The sequence below is a fragment of the Saimiri boliviensis genome, chromosome 9 (genome assembly GCF_048565385.1).
Source record: "Saimiri boliviensis isolate mSaiBol1 chromosome 9, mSaiBol1.pri, whole genome shotgun sequence".
Taxonomy (NCBI): Eukaryota; Metazoa; Chordata; class Mammalia; order Primates; family Cebidae; genus Saimiri; species Saimiri boliviensis.
The window spans coordinates 55,962,283-55,976,598 of NC_133457.1; the positions used below are offsets into that span (position 1 = coordinate 55,962,283).

The window sequence follows — 14,316 nt, forward strand, 5'->3', positions numbered from 1 at the left end:
GTACAATCAGCATTGCTTCCACAGAAGTCTCACTGGTAACATGAGCCAGTCATTAGTCACTTTCTTGGGGAGGAGCAATTAACAGGATGAAGAAAAAAGTGGACACTTCTTCCTCAGAATCTAGAATTATTGGCAGCAATTTCCTTTTAGAAACCGCAATGGGAATGTAGTAAGATGATATGAGTCCTCCTCTATCTCTAACGTTATGTGTTATATTCTTTCAATTTATTTTCACATAGAAACTGAATAAAAAATCCTCTGTTCTTCTGTTTTTCTCATCAAATTATACTCAGCCACACTCTCCAAAGCGGCTTGCTAGAGACTGTAAGGATGACTCACAACAGCACAAATATCACAGACAGTACTATATGACAACATAAAAATTAGTGTGAAACCATTCCCTTTATTAAATATCTGTGTGTCAGTTTAAAAGATAGTTTTATATTATAGTCAAAATACTAAAATCCTTCACAGCATCCCTGCCTCAATATTCTTATAAAATAAGATTATTGTCTACAATATAAGACTGGATATTGTGGCTATTTCTTTCTGTGTCTGTTCATAACATACAAGAGAGCACAGCCCCAATAGAAGTATCTCCTCTACAAGCATGAATGACCCTTTCAGAAAATAGTCAATTGTAACAGATTTGTCACCCCGTAAGTCATGAGTCCTGTCAATCCTTTTATAACCTGTTACTTCCTGAACAGGGAAGGTTTACCTTTTGAATCAAGCACCTCCGATACTTTTGTACTTAACCAAGGAAGTTGCTTCCTTTATCACCATTAGGAAGTTTTAGAATTCTTTTTTTCTATTTAAGCAAGAAACCAATCTATATCAAATCACATAAGAACTATAAAAATATATGTGTCAATGTCAGGTGTGGGATACAGGTATAGGCATACCATAAAGTAGCCCAAGATAAAATACACTAAGAAAATAAGGAGACGACCATTAAATAATACTATTTCTGATCCCAAGCTGAGAAAGATGACCTACGTTTCCATTCATTCCTTGCCAATTTACAGTAGTTTCAGAGGTAGCAAGCCTGCATGTGGCTTCAACACTGACTCCAGACTCAGAGGACCTGTAGAACTTGCTGGTTTCCAGATAACAGTAGTAAGCAAGCGGTTAGGAATCTTTCTCATAGCTCAGGTCATGCTTTGCACTTGATAATTTTACTTTTAATTTCAAGTTATTTTGAAAACTTATAGGTTGCATAGGTTTGGGTCAAATTTCTTTTTTTTTTCTTTTTTTTCTTGCATTTTAGGTTTTGAGGTACATGTGAAGAACATGCAAGATAGTTGCATAGGTACACACATGGCAGTGTGATTTGCTGCCTTCCTCCCCTTCACCTATATCTGGCATTTCTCCCCATGCTCTCTCTCCCCAACTCCCCACCCCCACTGTCCCTCCTCTATTTCCCCCCAACAGACCCCAGGGTGTAGTGCTCCCCTCCCTGTGTCCATGTGTTCTCATTGTTCAACACTCGCCTATGAGTGAGAACATGCGGTGTTTGATTTTCTGCCCTTGTGTCAGTTTGCTGAGAATGATGGTTTCCAGGTTCATCCATGTCCCTACAAAGGATACGAACTCATCATTTTTGATGGCTGCATAATATTCCATGATGTATATGTGCCACATTTTCCCTGTCCAGTTTATCATCAATGGGCATTTGGGTTGGTTCCAGGTCTTTGCTATTGTAAACAGTGCTGCAATAAACATTGGTGTGCATGTGTCCTTATAGTAGAATGATTTATAATCCTTTGGATATATACCCAGTAATGGTATTGCTGGGTCAAATGGAATTTCTGTTTCTAGGTCCTTAAGGAATTGCTGCACTGTCTTCCACAATGGTTGAACTAATTTACACTCCCACCAACAGTGTAAAAGTGTTCCTATTTCTCCACATCCTCTTCAGCATCTGTTGTCTCTAGTTTTTTTTTTTTTGAGACAGTCTCACTCTGTTGCCAGGCGCTAAGCTGGAGTGCAGTGGCACAATCTCAGCTCACTGCAACCTCCACTTCCCGGGTTCGAGCAATTCTCCTGCCTCAGCCTCCCGAGTAGCTGGAACTACAGGTGCACGCCACCACGCCCAGCTAATTTTTGTATTTTTAGTAGAGACGGGGTTTCACTATGTTTGCCAGGTTGGTCTCGATCTCTTGACCTTGTGATCCGCCCGCCTTGGCCTCCCAAAGTGCTGGGATTACAGGCTTGAGCCACCGCACTCAGCCCATCTCTAGATTTTTTAATGATCGCCATTCAAACTGGCATGAGGTGGTATCTTAATGTAGTTTTGATTTGCATTACTCTAATGACCAGTGATGATGAGCATTTTTTCATATGTTTCTTGGCCTCATGCATATCTTCTTTTGTAAACTGTTCATATCCCTCACCCACTTTTGAATGGGCTTGTTTGTTTTTTTCTTGTAAATCTGTTTTAGTTCTTTGTAAATTCTGGATATCAGCCCTTTGTCAGAGGGGTAGACTGCAAAAATTTTTTCCTATTCTATTGGTTGCCGATTCACTCTGATGACTGTTTCTTTTGCTGCGCAGAAGCTGTGGAGTTTGGTTAGGTCCCATTTGTCTATTTTGGCTTTTGTTGCCAGTGCTTTTGGTGGTTTGGTCATGAAGTCCTTGCCTATGCCTATGTCCTGGATCCAATTTCTTATGTGAACATTGGAATCCTTAAGAAACATTTTCCACAACATTACACTCTTGTGCAGATCTCAGTACCAGGAACCCCATCTAAGCCCACTGCATCCCTAAAATTTCATAATAGAGCCTATTCCATATCATTTTTTATACTTCTGCCTCTGCTTTCTGGGAATCTTGTTGCTTTCATCCCTAGAGTCTGGTAGGAAGATGAATGGATTCCACAAACTACTGTTGGCGTGATGATGTTACTGCATTCCTACTGAGGTCCCTAAAAGGAAACTTACGCCAATAATTCTACATTCTGATAAAGAAGTGGCCAGTTTTATCTTCATTCTAATAATTGTTCTTTCCCAAGGGAGTGACTAATGATTGGCACATACTACCAGTGAGTTCTACAGAAACAATGCTGATAGTACATAGCCTTTCTCTTACTTACTACTTCCCAGAACTCAAGCTTAGTGGAACTTGCTTTTGTAGTCACTGTGCCAGGGGTAGACAAAATGCATCTCCCTTCTGCAGCCCATCAGGGCCTCTTCTCTATCTCGTCTTCCTTTCTGATGCTCAGCGAAGGGGTGGGTCCACCCCACTCTATGGGCTGTGGTCCTGAAAGAGAAGAAGGTCCTGTTTTGACTTTAGGTCCTCCTCACTCTCTACAATCTTATGTTACCAGTGATAAATCCAATATTATAATTTGCCCTATATGAGTTTTTGGGTCACTTTTTCAATTTTACAACCAAGAAACATTGGAAAGTAAGGAGTCTATCTTAGACCCTCTCAAAATACTATTAAAATAATCAAAGAAAACTAGAAAGTAATATAATTCCAGTGGACTCACCTCTAAAATATCTGGAAGATCAAGTGCCTACACAATTGTGATCTGTGTTGAAAGATCTATCTATCTATGGGGAGAGAGAAAGAGAGTGAAAACCTTCAAAGCATTTTGAAGCAGGCATGTGTGTGTGTGTATGTGTGTGTGTGTGTGTGTATACACACATATTGCACAAATTATCAAGTGCAAGATTATATATATATATATATATGGAGAGAGAGATGGATACATATATGGAGAGATATATGAATATATATATATCTGGAAATACATGTGGACTATATATATGGATATCTATGAGTATACACACACACACCATAAAACCATATACATATATCATATATATGTAAACAATGTATATTTAAATATATATAAATACATATATTGTCTGCATATTAAGGCAGTGTATAAGCTTATTCATTTTAATATAAGATGTTTTCTTGTCAGTGACTGCTGAAGGGTGAATATAAATAGCCATTTAAAATTGTTTTCTTAAGTCCTTTTGATCTTTTATATTTTTTAAATTTAATTTATTCCTTCTGCACACTGCACGTGTGTACTTTAAAATATGCATCTTTCCTACTTGCATAATTGCATTTTATAACAATAATTGTGTTTTGACAATTAATGACTATATTAAGTTGCATAAAACCATAAAAACTGCAATACAATAATTGTAGTTTACAAATGTTATAATCTGACTCAAAATTTCTGGGAATAATGAATAAAAACATTAAGCTGACTATCCAATCATGCTGTGCTAGGTTATCACCATATTCTTCATATTCAAAACAGGATCTGCATATGTGATACAGTAACTAGAATGTTTCCTGTGGATCATGAGAGAAGTCTTGCGTCTCCAACTCATTTACAAGTATTAAAATGTTCTTTTATATAATATTCTTTGTACTACTGAAAGCTGTATCTATTTTCACATAGAACCTCATTATTGAAAAACCCAGAGAAGAAAAATCTATGTTGCAAATACCACAACAAAAGAAGTTCATTTTGGGAAAATGTTTAAAGATTGCTGAAAATGTAGGACAATTAATCAAATAGTCTAATGTGGGCACTGAAGATGAAATATAGGGTATTACAGTAAATCTCTTGTGAATTTGTGCTCGTCATATTAAAGTAAGCTAATCAGATATCAGAAAGTAATGCACTGTCCATTGATTTTCTTTGCTAGGCAGATGGCACTTTACCATTCATATTCCCAAAACCTTGAAAGTGAATATAACCTTTTGAGAAGTCTCTGTTCCTGTCCTTTGCTCACTTTTTAATGGGGTTGTTTGTTTTATTCTTGTAAATTTGTTTAAGTTTCTTGTTGACTCTGGATATTAGATCTTTGTCATATGGATAGATTGAAAAAATCTCCTCCCATTTTGCAGGTTGTTGTTCACACTGATGATAGTTTCTTTTGACATGCAGAAGCTCTTAGTTTAATTAGATACCATTTGCCAATTTTTGCTTAGGTTGCAATTACTCTGGGCATTTTCATCATGAAATCTTTGCTCATGCCTATGTCCTGAATGATATTGTCTAGATTTTTTTTCTAGGATTTTTATAGTTTTGGGTTTTACATTTAAGGCTTTAATCCATCCTGAGTTTTTTTTTTTTGTTTTTTGTTTTTATAAGGTGTAAGGAAGGGGACAGTTTCAGTTTTCTGAATATGGCTACCCAGTTCTTCCACCATCATTTATTAAATAGAGAATCCTTTCTTCATTTCTTGTTTTTATCAGATTTATTAAAGGTTGAATGGTTGTAGGTGTGCAGTCTTATAAATTTATGAGTTCTCTATTCCGTTCCATAAGTCTATGTGTCTGCTTTTGTACTAGCACCATGCTGTTTTGGTTACTGTAGCCTTGTGATACTTCCAGCTATGTTTTTCCTTGGGATTTTCTTGGTTATACAGGCAATTTTTTGGTTCCACATGAATTTTAAAATAGATTTTTTAAATTCTGTGATGAATGTTAATGATAGTTTAATGGAAATAGCATTTAATCTATAAATTACTTTAGGCAGTATGAACATTTCCATGACACTGGTCCTTCTTACCTGTGAGCATGCAATGTTTTTCCATTTGTTTGTGCTTTTTTCTGGTTTCCCTGAGCAAGGCTTTATAGTTTTCCTTGAAGAGGCCCTTCACTTCCCTGATTAGCTGTATTCCTAGGTATTTTATTCTCTTTGTAGCAGTTGTGAATCAGAGTTCAGCTCTCTGAATGCCTGTTGTTGGTGTATAGGAATGTTAGCTATTTTTGCACATGATTTTGTATCCTGAGAATTTTCTAAAGTTGCTTATTAGCTTAAGAAACTTTTGGGCTGAGAAGATTGGGTTTTCTAGATATAGGATTGCATCATCTGTAAACAAAGATAATTTTATTTCCTCTCTTTCTATTTGAGTATCTTTATTTCTTTTTCTTAAAGAAGTACAAATCACGACCACATTGAGATACTAACTCAAACCAGTCAAAATGATGAATATTAAAAAGTCAAAAAACAATAGATGCTGATAAAGTTGAAGGAGAGAAAAAGGAACACTTCTACACTGTTAGTGGGAATATAAATTAGTTCAACCATTGTGGAAGACAGTATGGTGATTCCTCAAAGATCTGGAAGCAGAAATACCATTTGATCCAGGAATCCCATTACTGGGTATATGCCCAAAGGAATATTATACATCATTCTATTACAAAGATATATGCATGTGAATGTTCATTGTAGCACTATTCACAATAGCTAAGACATGGAATCAACCCAAATACCTATCAACAGTAGACTGGATAAAGAAAATGTGGTATGCACACACCCACGGAATAATATGCAGTCATAAAAAGGAACAAAATCATGGCCTTTTTAGGGACATGGATGGAGTGCAAAGCCATTATCCTCGGCAAAGTAACACAGAAACAGAAAACTAAATATTGCATGTTCTTATCTATAAATGGGAGCTGAATGATGAGAACACATGGTCACGTTGGGGAACAACACACACTGGGGCCTGTCAGGCAGGGAAGTGAGCATCAGGAAGAACAGCTAATGGATAAGTTGATCTTTGCAGCAAACCACCATTGACATATGTTTACTTATATAACAAACCTGCATGTACTGCATGTGTACCTAGTTACTTAGAATAAAATTTGATTAAAAAAAAAAAAAAGCTAGCTTCTTGACCTGACTTGGTCAGGTAGGCTGAGAACAAGGCCAGGTGAGACTCATATAGTTGCATAGGTAGAGAGGAATAAATTCACTATAATTAATCCTGGGAGATGGCCTTTCCCCCAACTCCATTTCAGCAGAATTGGCCCTAATAAATAATACTTCCTTTCCTCTATCTTCCTCTGGTAAAAAGAAGTAGTTTCTCTATCTGAGCACTTATCAACTGCTGCTCAATTCCTAGTTTGCATTGGAAAGGAGAACAGATACAGTGTACCTGTTGTCTTTTAATCATAGGTTAGCACTCCTGAAATCACCATGTTCATCGGGATGATAGGTAACAAAATGTGGAATGTGCCTATGATATAATTGTAATTCTGTGCAGTGGTCACAAGACATGAAATAGATCTACATATTGCAGAATAAATATATTTCCAAAGCATATATTGAGGAAAGCAAGCAGGACAATTATTTTATATAAATTATAAACCCAAAGCTACATAAGCATCACAGACATACATGTGGGAAACTAATTTATGCCAGATAGCTCTGAGGACATCCATTAAATACATCAAGGTGGGTTTCATGAGGGAAAAGAAATAGTACTTGAGAAGGGGGATGAAGGGAAAATGATGAAACATAAAAAGCTATGCAGAGATAGGTAATAATAAAATGCTATGGTATGAGAAGTAAAAATAAAATCACCGTGTTGAAGCTGCTGTCCAAATAAGTGAGGGAAGGAAGGAATGAACAAAATTAAAATCAGTTAGTGAAAGTCTGAAATCCCTGTTTGTTTTCCTCTGTAGTTTAGCTAACCAGTGAACTTACTGAAGTGAGACCACTTTTCATTGACAACCTTTCATATTTACCTGGTATGACTGTCAAAGAGAATTAAGAAAACACCTTGCATTTACAATAACTTTAGAATCCTTTTGAAGGCTTCCTCCTTACATTATCCATGGGAGGGCAATGAGACAGTTGCCTGGTTTTCATGTGGTGAAGCCAGTGGCACAGAAGATAATTTGCCTCATGCTGCTTATACTGTTAGGGACAAAAGCTAGTCATGACATCCTTCACTCCACACCTCCTGGTTTGCATATGGAGAGAAACACAATGTCAAGAAGTAAGAAAACATGGATCCTGCATCTCTGGAGAGAGCCTTCTGAAGAGTTTAAACTGCTGACAATAAGTTGGCATTGTTTTATTAGCCTCTGTTAATTAAAGACTGCTTATCTATTTATCCTGCAATGAACAAAGAATTTTAGTTGGCAAAATAGATAACCTTAAATAATGTAATTGCAAGTTTTAAAAAGCAAAGGAGAAATGAGCCATGGATCTGAGAAATCCTGTGGAGCTGTGGAGAGCAGCTGAATTAGAAACAGGGAATTTGATGCATTTTTCTTTAAGCTCCTTCATAGGTAATTTGAATGTGTTAATGCCTTCAAATGAAGAGTTTGAAATAATGAAGTTCTATTTGTTAAGATCAAGCTTCCATGAAGAAACATGTCCTCTTAGTAGGAAAGTGTTAGAATCTTAGCTTATATTGGGATTGGAAAAATCATACATCTTTTTCTTCTTTTTAGATGGAGTCTCACTCTGGGCCCAGGCTGGAGTGCAGTGGCACGATCTCAGGCTCACTGACATCTCCACATCGTAGGTTCAAGCAATTCCCTGCTTTAGCCTCTTGAGTAGCTGGGATTACAGGTGCCTGCCACCAAACCTAGCTAATTTTTGTATCTTTAGTAGAGATGGGATTTTACCATCTTGGCCAGTCTAGTCTCGAACTCATGACCTTGTGATCCATCTGCCTCAGCCTCCCAAAAAATCATCCATCTTTAGTTTCTGAATACATCATATGAGAAAGCAATTAACAAATTGATACCCATAAGGTAAAAACTACATTAAAAAGAATAGTTTCAGAAAATCATATAAACGTTACATTTATATAATTGTGACTTAAAAGATTTTCTGATGAAGCTGTGAAAAACCCATTTATCCTACTATACGATAGCTGTTTGTATGACCAAGATGAGAAATAATAATGTCACAGTTGTTCATCTTTATACGACTTGTAGCATATCATTTTAGCCTCACTATAATTATTTGAAGAATAGGGGCTAGCTATTATTCTACTGAGATTTTGGGAAACTAACTTTCTAAGTGGTTCCTTTAAACAGATCACACTACTTAAAATGTTTGAAGACCACTGAGTTACTGGAATTTTCCTCCCAGTTCTCACATGGACCTAAATAATAATAGGCTTGGTAGTAAGAACTCAGCTCTGTTCTGGTAGAATACTTTTATATTCATCATTATGAGTAAAAGTATTGAGTCTTATTTAAGCAGTAAAAACCATAGATAGGATATGTTTAGTACAAGGTAGTCAGTGTCTAATATCTCACTAGAAATTCTGGCTGCGAGTATTGGAATAATACTATTTTAAGACTTTTATCATATCAAATGTGTACTTCCAAAGAATGGGCATAAATACAGGTTTTATAAAATTAGAAGCATTGATCTTGTATATGTAACAATAGAGATACAGTTCATATATATAATTAATAAAATGGTAGTCTCTTGTCTAGATGTGTAAGATAGTCAAGCTACTCAGTATATGGGGGAATTTGGAAGTTCTTTGAAGTGTTTAAGGTTACCAGGACATGTTAATGCACTGTGACCCCACTTAATGCTTGATGTATTTCACATATATGCACAATTTACTCCTGAGTACTGTATTTATAATGTGTGACAATCTTTTCCAAGGCCAATTGGTTGATTTCCCAGGGAGCTTTATTACCACCTTACTTTGAAAAACTTCTGGCTGGGCCCAGGCTGAGAAGGTAACAGTTTGCCTCTGGCACAGGTCTGAGCAGGCTACCTTGCCTTTGGCCTTCTGTACAAAGACTGCTTCATCAGATATCCCTCAGCAGTTAGGTCTATCTGAACTAACACATTTCATTGTTAAATGGCATTATTGATATCATGCTTTACTAGCTCTGGACTTTCCTGGTTCATCCATTCACTTCTGTTTAGGAATGTGCAGACAGCCTCTAGAGTTTGCCTAGCCTTTTGAATATCTCTATTTATTTCTCTGTTGAAATTTTTATGATTTCTTTCAACTTCCAAAATGAAACCAACCAATCATATCTGTATGTGAGACGCAATTTACATTCTCTTTTAACTTTTTTCTGTATCTCAGAGAAAAAATGGAATAGCATGTGTTGAAAGGAATAGTGAAATGAAACAAATAAATGGTTTCAGGAAAGTACACTGCAGCACAGAAATAAGAAAATGAAGTATAGAAAACTCTTTGTCACTCAGAAAAAAAAGTCTATAGTTGAGATCTATAGAGAAAAAGAAAGGCAGAAGAAAAAAAGAGTATAGTTGTCAAATATGTGTTAGTGTCATATATTGAAAAATAAAATGCCAAATTGAATTTTTTTTTTTTCCTGTTTTTGAGATGGAGTCTAGCTCTGTTGCCAGGCTGGAGTACAGTGACCTGATCTCTACTCACTGCAACCTCCGCCTCATGGGTTCAAGCAATTCTCTTGCCTCCACCTCCTGACTACCTTGGATAACAGGCATGTGCCGCCATGCCTAGATAATTTTTTGCATTTTTAGTAAAGACAGGGTTTCACCATGTTGACCAGGATGGTCTCCATCTCCTGACCTCATGATCCACCCATCCCGGCCTCCCAAAGTGCTGGGATTTACAGGCGTGAGCTACTGCCCTCGGCCGAAAAACCTGTTAGATTATGATATAAATGCTATGTGTCAGCTGAGAGCTGTGGCCATGTTGAAAGTGCACTACAGAAAGCCTCACCATTGTGTTCTCAGCAAGGTCTCTCTTACATGCAAGCTGGAAGGAGGCTTGCTAATGTCAGTCTCTGAATTTTGATTTAGGTGAGAGGCAGCCTATAGTGATAGAGGCAGAAACAGACTTTAGCTTCATATGCTACACCAGACTTTGAACTTGTATTAATTACTACTGCCTCTACTCAGGAGTAGAGCAGAATTGCTCTAGTGTGCACTGAGACAGCAAAATGGATAGATAGTAATGATCACAACTGAGAAGAATTGATTCAGGCTAAGTATTAGGTGCATATTCATGGCAAAAGTAAACCTGCGCAAGTTTTCCAGCGATGGAAAGAGAGCAATAAAATGCCTCACTCTGATGAGAAAAAATGGCCTTTCAAATCTGTGGCAGGTATATGAGACATAATTAGATTCTTATTTCATCAGCGAATGTCTGTGACAGAGGAAAATTTGTTCTCTTATTTTCCCGTTACATACAAAATAACAATGAAAATAGCTAAACTTCCTTGAGTTTTTACTATTTAACAGGCATTATTCTAAGTCTTCTTTGAATGTAAATTAATTCTGACACAAGTCTAAGGTCTACAAGTTAGGTTCTAATGTTGACCCCATTCTACACATGACAAAACTGAGGCACGAAGAGTTTAAGTTGCTCAAACATAATGACGGAGCCAGGATTCAGACCTAGACATGCTAGCATCAAATCTCCAATCCTTAACCATCATGCTACAGATAATTGTACATTTGTATACCATTGAAATATTCTAATCTATGAGGTAAAAAGTAATGAACTTACAAAAATGCTAGTAGTAAACATTTAGATTAAGCCCTTCGAAGAGTATTTCGGTTTTGGGAATGGTTAGAAGAGTATTTGGAATAAATTTTTCATATAAATATTTTTTTCATTTATCAAAATAGGAGAGCATAAGAACAACAGATACTTTGTGGCAATTTTATGTAAAGGACAAAATTCAAAGCTGTGAAATTTTCTTTCAGCAGAATATATGAGAGATGTTCTCAATCTTGGCTGCACATTGGAATCACCTGGGGAATTTTCTGAACGTATGAGTTCCTGGATTACACCCCCAAGATCTTAGTAAATTGTTCTGGGTATGGCATGGTCTCAGGATTTATAAAAGTTGTCCAGATGTTTTTAATTTGCACATAGTGTTGGCATCACTGGAAAAATTCAGAGTTTAACTCGAGGGTAGCTTTATGGTGAAGCCTACACACCCAAGGTGAAGTCAGGTTGATGACCTGGGTTTGAATTCACAAGCCCACACATATGAACGGTGTGATTTTTAGAAATTCATGTTTCTTTCCTCGGACTCAAGGATAATATACTTCTGGTTTTGTAGATATGCACACAAATCTCTTAGCAATGCATACATGTTCCTTAGCGTGGTGGTTGGCATACTGTGACCACTGAATAAACCTTAAGTTTTTTTTTTTTTTTTTTTTTTTAGAAGGAAATCAGGTCATGGGTTAATTTTTTTCATCAGATTATGAGACATGTATATGGAAAATCAGTAAGGTAGAACTTTTTTTTAACTGAATTTAATGCCTTAATTTATAACCTCGAAGAATACTAAATGATAGATGTCATTGTCTATGTACTGGAATCTAATTAACTGGATGACTTTTTTAGGGCAAGAATTCACTCTCATGTGCTTGCCACTAGCACGTATTCTGAGGCACGACAGAGAGTAAAACAACTTGAAAATGTGAAGAAGGAATCTTTACATAATTTTTCTTCTATTCCCACCCTTCCATCCTCTCAAACCTGTTGGCCCAGTATTCCTGAATCTCTCTACCTTGCCTCAGACTCGTTTATTAAAATGTCCATTGGAAAATCCAAGACTGTCTTACTGTCCTGGAGCAAAAATTTAATTTGGTGGCAGGTTAGTCATATTGAACGTTGTTCTAGGAGACACAGAACCATGAGTCATGCTATCATTCTGTGAGGTCTTGTACTGATTCCTAACTTAGATCCAACATCTGTTTTTCTGATTTTGCTTAATTCCCTATTTCCTGGTTCATCACCATGGCCATGTAAAGGTTTCAGGTTTTTGCTTGCCACAAACTACTGTTCACAAGTAATGGCAGATGAGCAAGCATGTGACATCACCCAACTATAGATGCTTATGAGCAAATACCTTGGCTATAAACCCTGCTTAATGGGACAGAAGTATTTAGAAATGTCCCAGTGTTTTCACTGTATGTGAGTTTTAAAAAATCTTATAAAAATGCCTTGTTTTGTCCTTCTTTCCTTTTAGGTATTAAAAGCATGATTGTAGTACAGGTGATGTTTTAGAACTGATAACAGAAAAACCATTTTACATTCTAAAGTATATTCATTTACTTTAAAAATCATAATTGTTAATTTTTCAAAGGTATAATATATTTAAATTTAGTTACTTATGTAGGCTACGTTCCATGCATTTTACATATATTAGTTAATTTAATCATCATAAAATCTTGTGAGATTGATGCTGTTACTATCTCTAATTTACAGGCAGAGAAACTGAGAGTGCCCAACTAGAAACTGATTAAGACAAGATTTAAATGTGGACTGTCTTGCTTCAGAAAATGAGCTCTTTAATATTATACCTTATTAATAGCAATAATGATTTAGAAACATAATAATGCCCTTTCTAACACAAATTTACATTAATTTTTTTCTGCCATTTAATATTGTCAAACACTAATACTATTGCTCTTGGATTCACTTTTTTTTTTAAATTTAATTTTGTTGAGAGGTACCCCACCAGAATGACCCTGATCATTATGCTATCAATAATTAAGGTGTTTTTTGTTTTTTGTTTAAGTTTTCAAAATAGTCGATCTAAGGTCATGTTACTCTAATACAGCATATTTCTTTGGATCTCATTTTTTTTTCTAAGATATTTCCTTGAAAAGACCTTTCCACTTAGAGGATTTTCTCTATATTAAATCTCCATCTTTACTTCGTGCTTTTTAAGCAGCTACTCAATATGATAACTTTTTTTTTTTTTTTTTTGAGATGGAGTTTTGCTCTTATTGACTAGGCTAGAGTGCAATGGCATAATCTGGGCTCACTGCAACCTCTGCCTTCTGGGTTCAAGTGATTCTTCTGCCTCAGCCTCCTGAGCAGCTGAGATTATAGGCATGTGCCACCATGCCTGGCTAACTTTTTGTATTTTTGGTAGAGACTGGGTTTCTCCATGTTGGTCAGGCTGGTCTCAAACTCTCGACCTCAGGTGATTTGTCTGCCTTGGCTTCCCAAAGTGCTGGGATTACAGGCATGAGCCACCATACCAGGCCATGATAAATTTTTCTAATTGCCCTTTTAAAAAACTGAAGTCCTAAATTTTTATCAATTTGTTTTCCAATAAAATACATAAATTGAAACCAGTGAGAAATACATTTATGGAAAGTGTTTATGCTCCAACTAATTTTAACCCAGAAACAACCTAAATAGAGTAACTCTTCCCAACTTTGAATCCTCTTTGTTAGTGTGGATGATTATTGCCTGAATAGTATCACACTTAAACTACAAATGAACATGAAAGAAATCATGTTAATCTCAATAACCCAAAATTTATACCTTGCTTCCAACTGCATATGCAAATTCCACATAGCTTCCTCAGGTGTTTCTGTGGGCTGATAGCAGTGTGTTGTGGAGATTCCCATACCTGTGATCACCTGCAATACCAGATGGCATCTATCAGCTTCTTCCCTTTAGTTCTACTTTTCTGTGATGCTGCTAGACCTGAGCACCAACGTGGGTGGTGGGAAATTTAATAGAGAGGACATTATAAGAGAATTAGAAATTATCAGAGAATTAGAAATTGTAAGCACTCTTCTGGCCTTAAACT

General features: G+C 36.3%; 1 long non-coding RNA gene across 1 annotated transcript in view; it reads left to right on the forward strand.

The window, feature by feature from the left end:
• Positions 1 to 14,316, forward strand: part of LOC141585649 (uncharacterized) — a 419,671-nt gene that overhangs the window by 12,565 nt on the left and 392,790 nt on the right. The gene's annotated exons all lie outside the window — the stretch shown is intronic.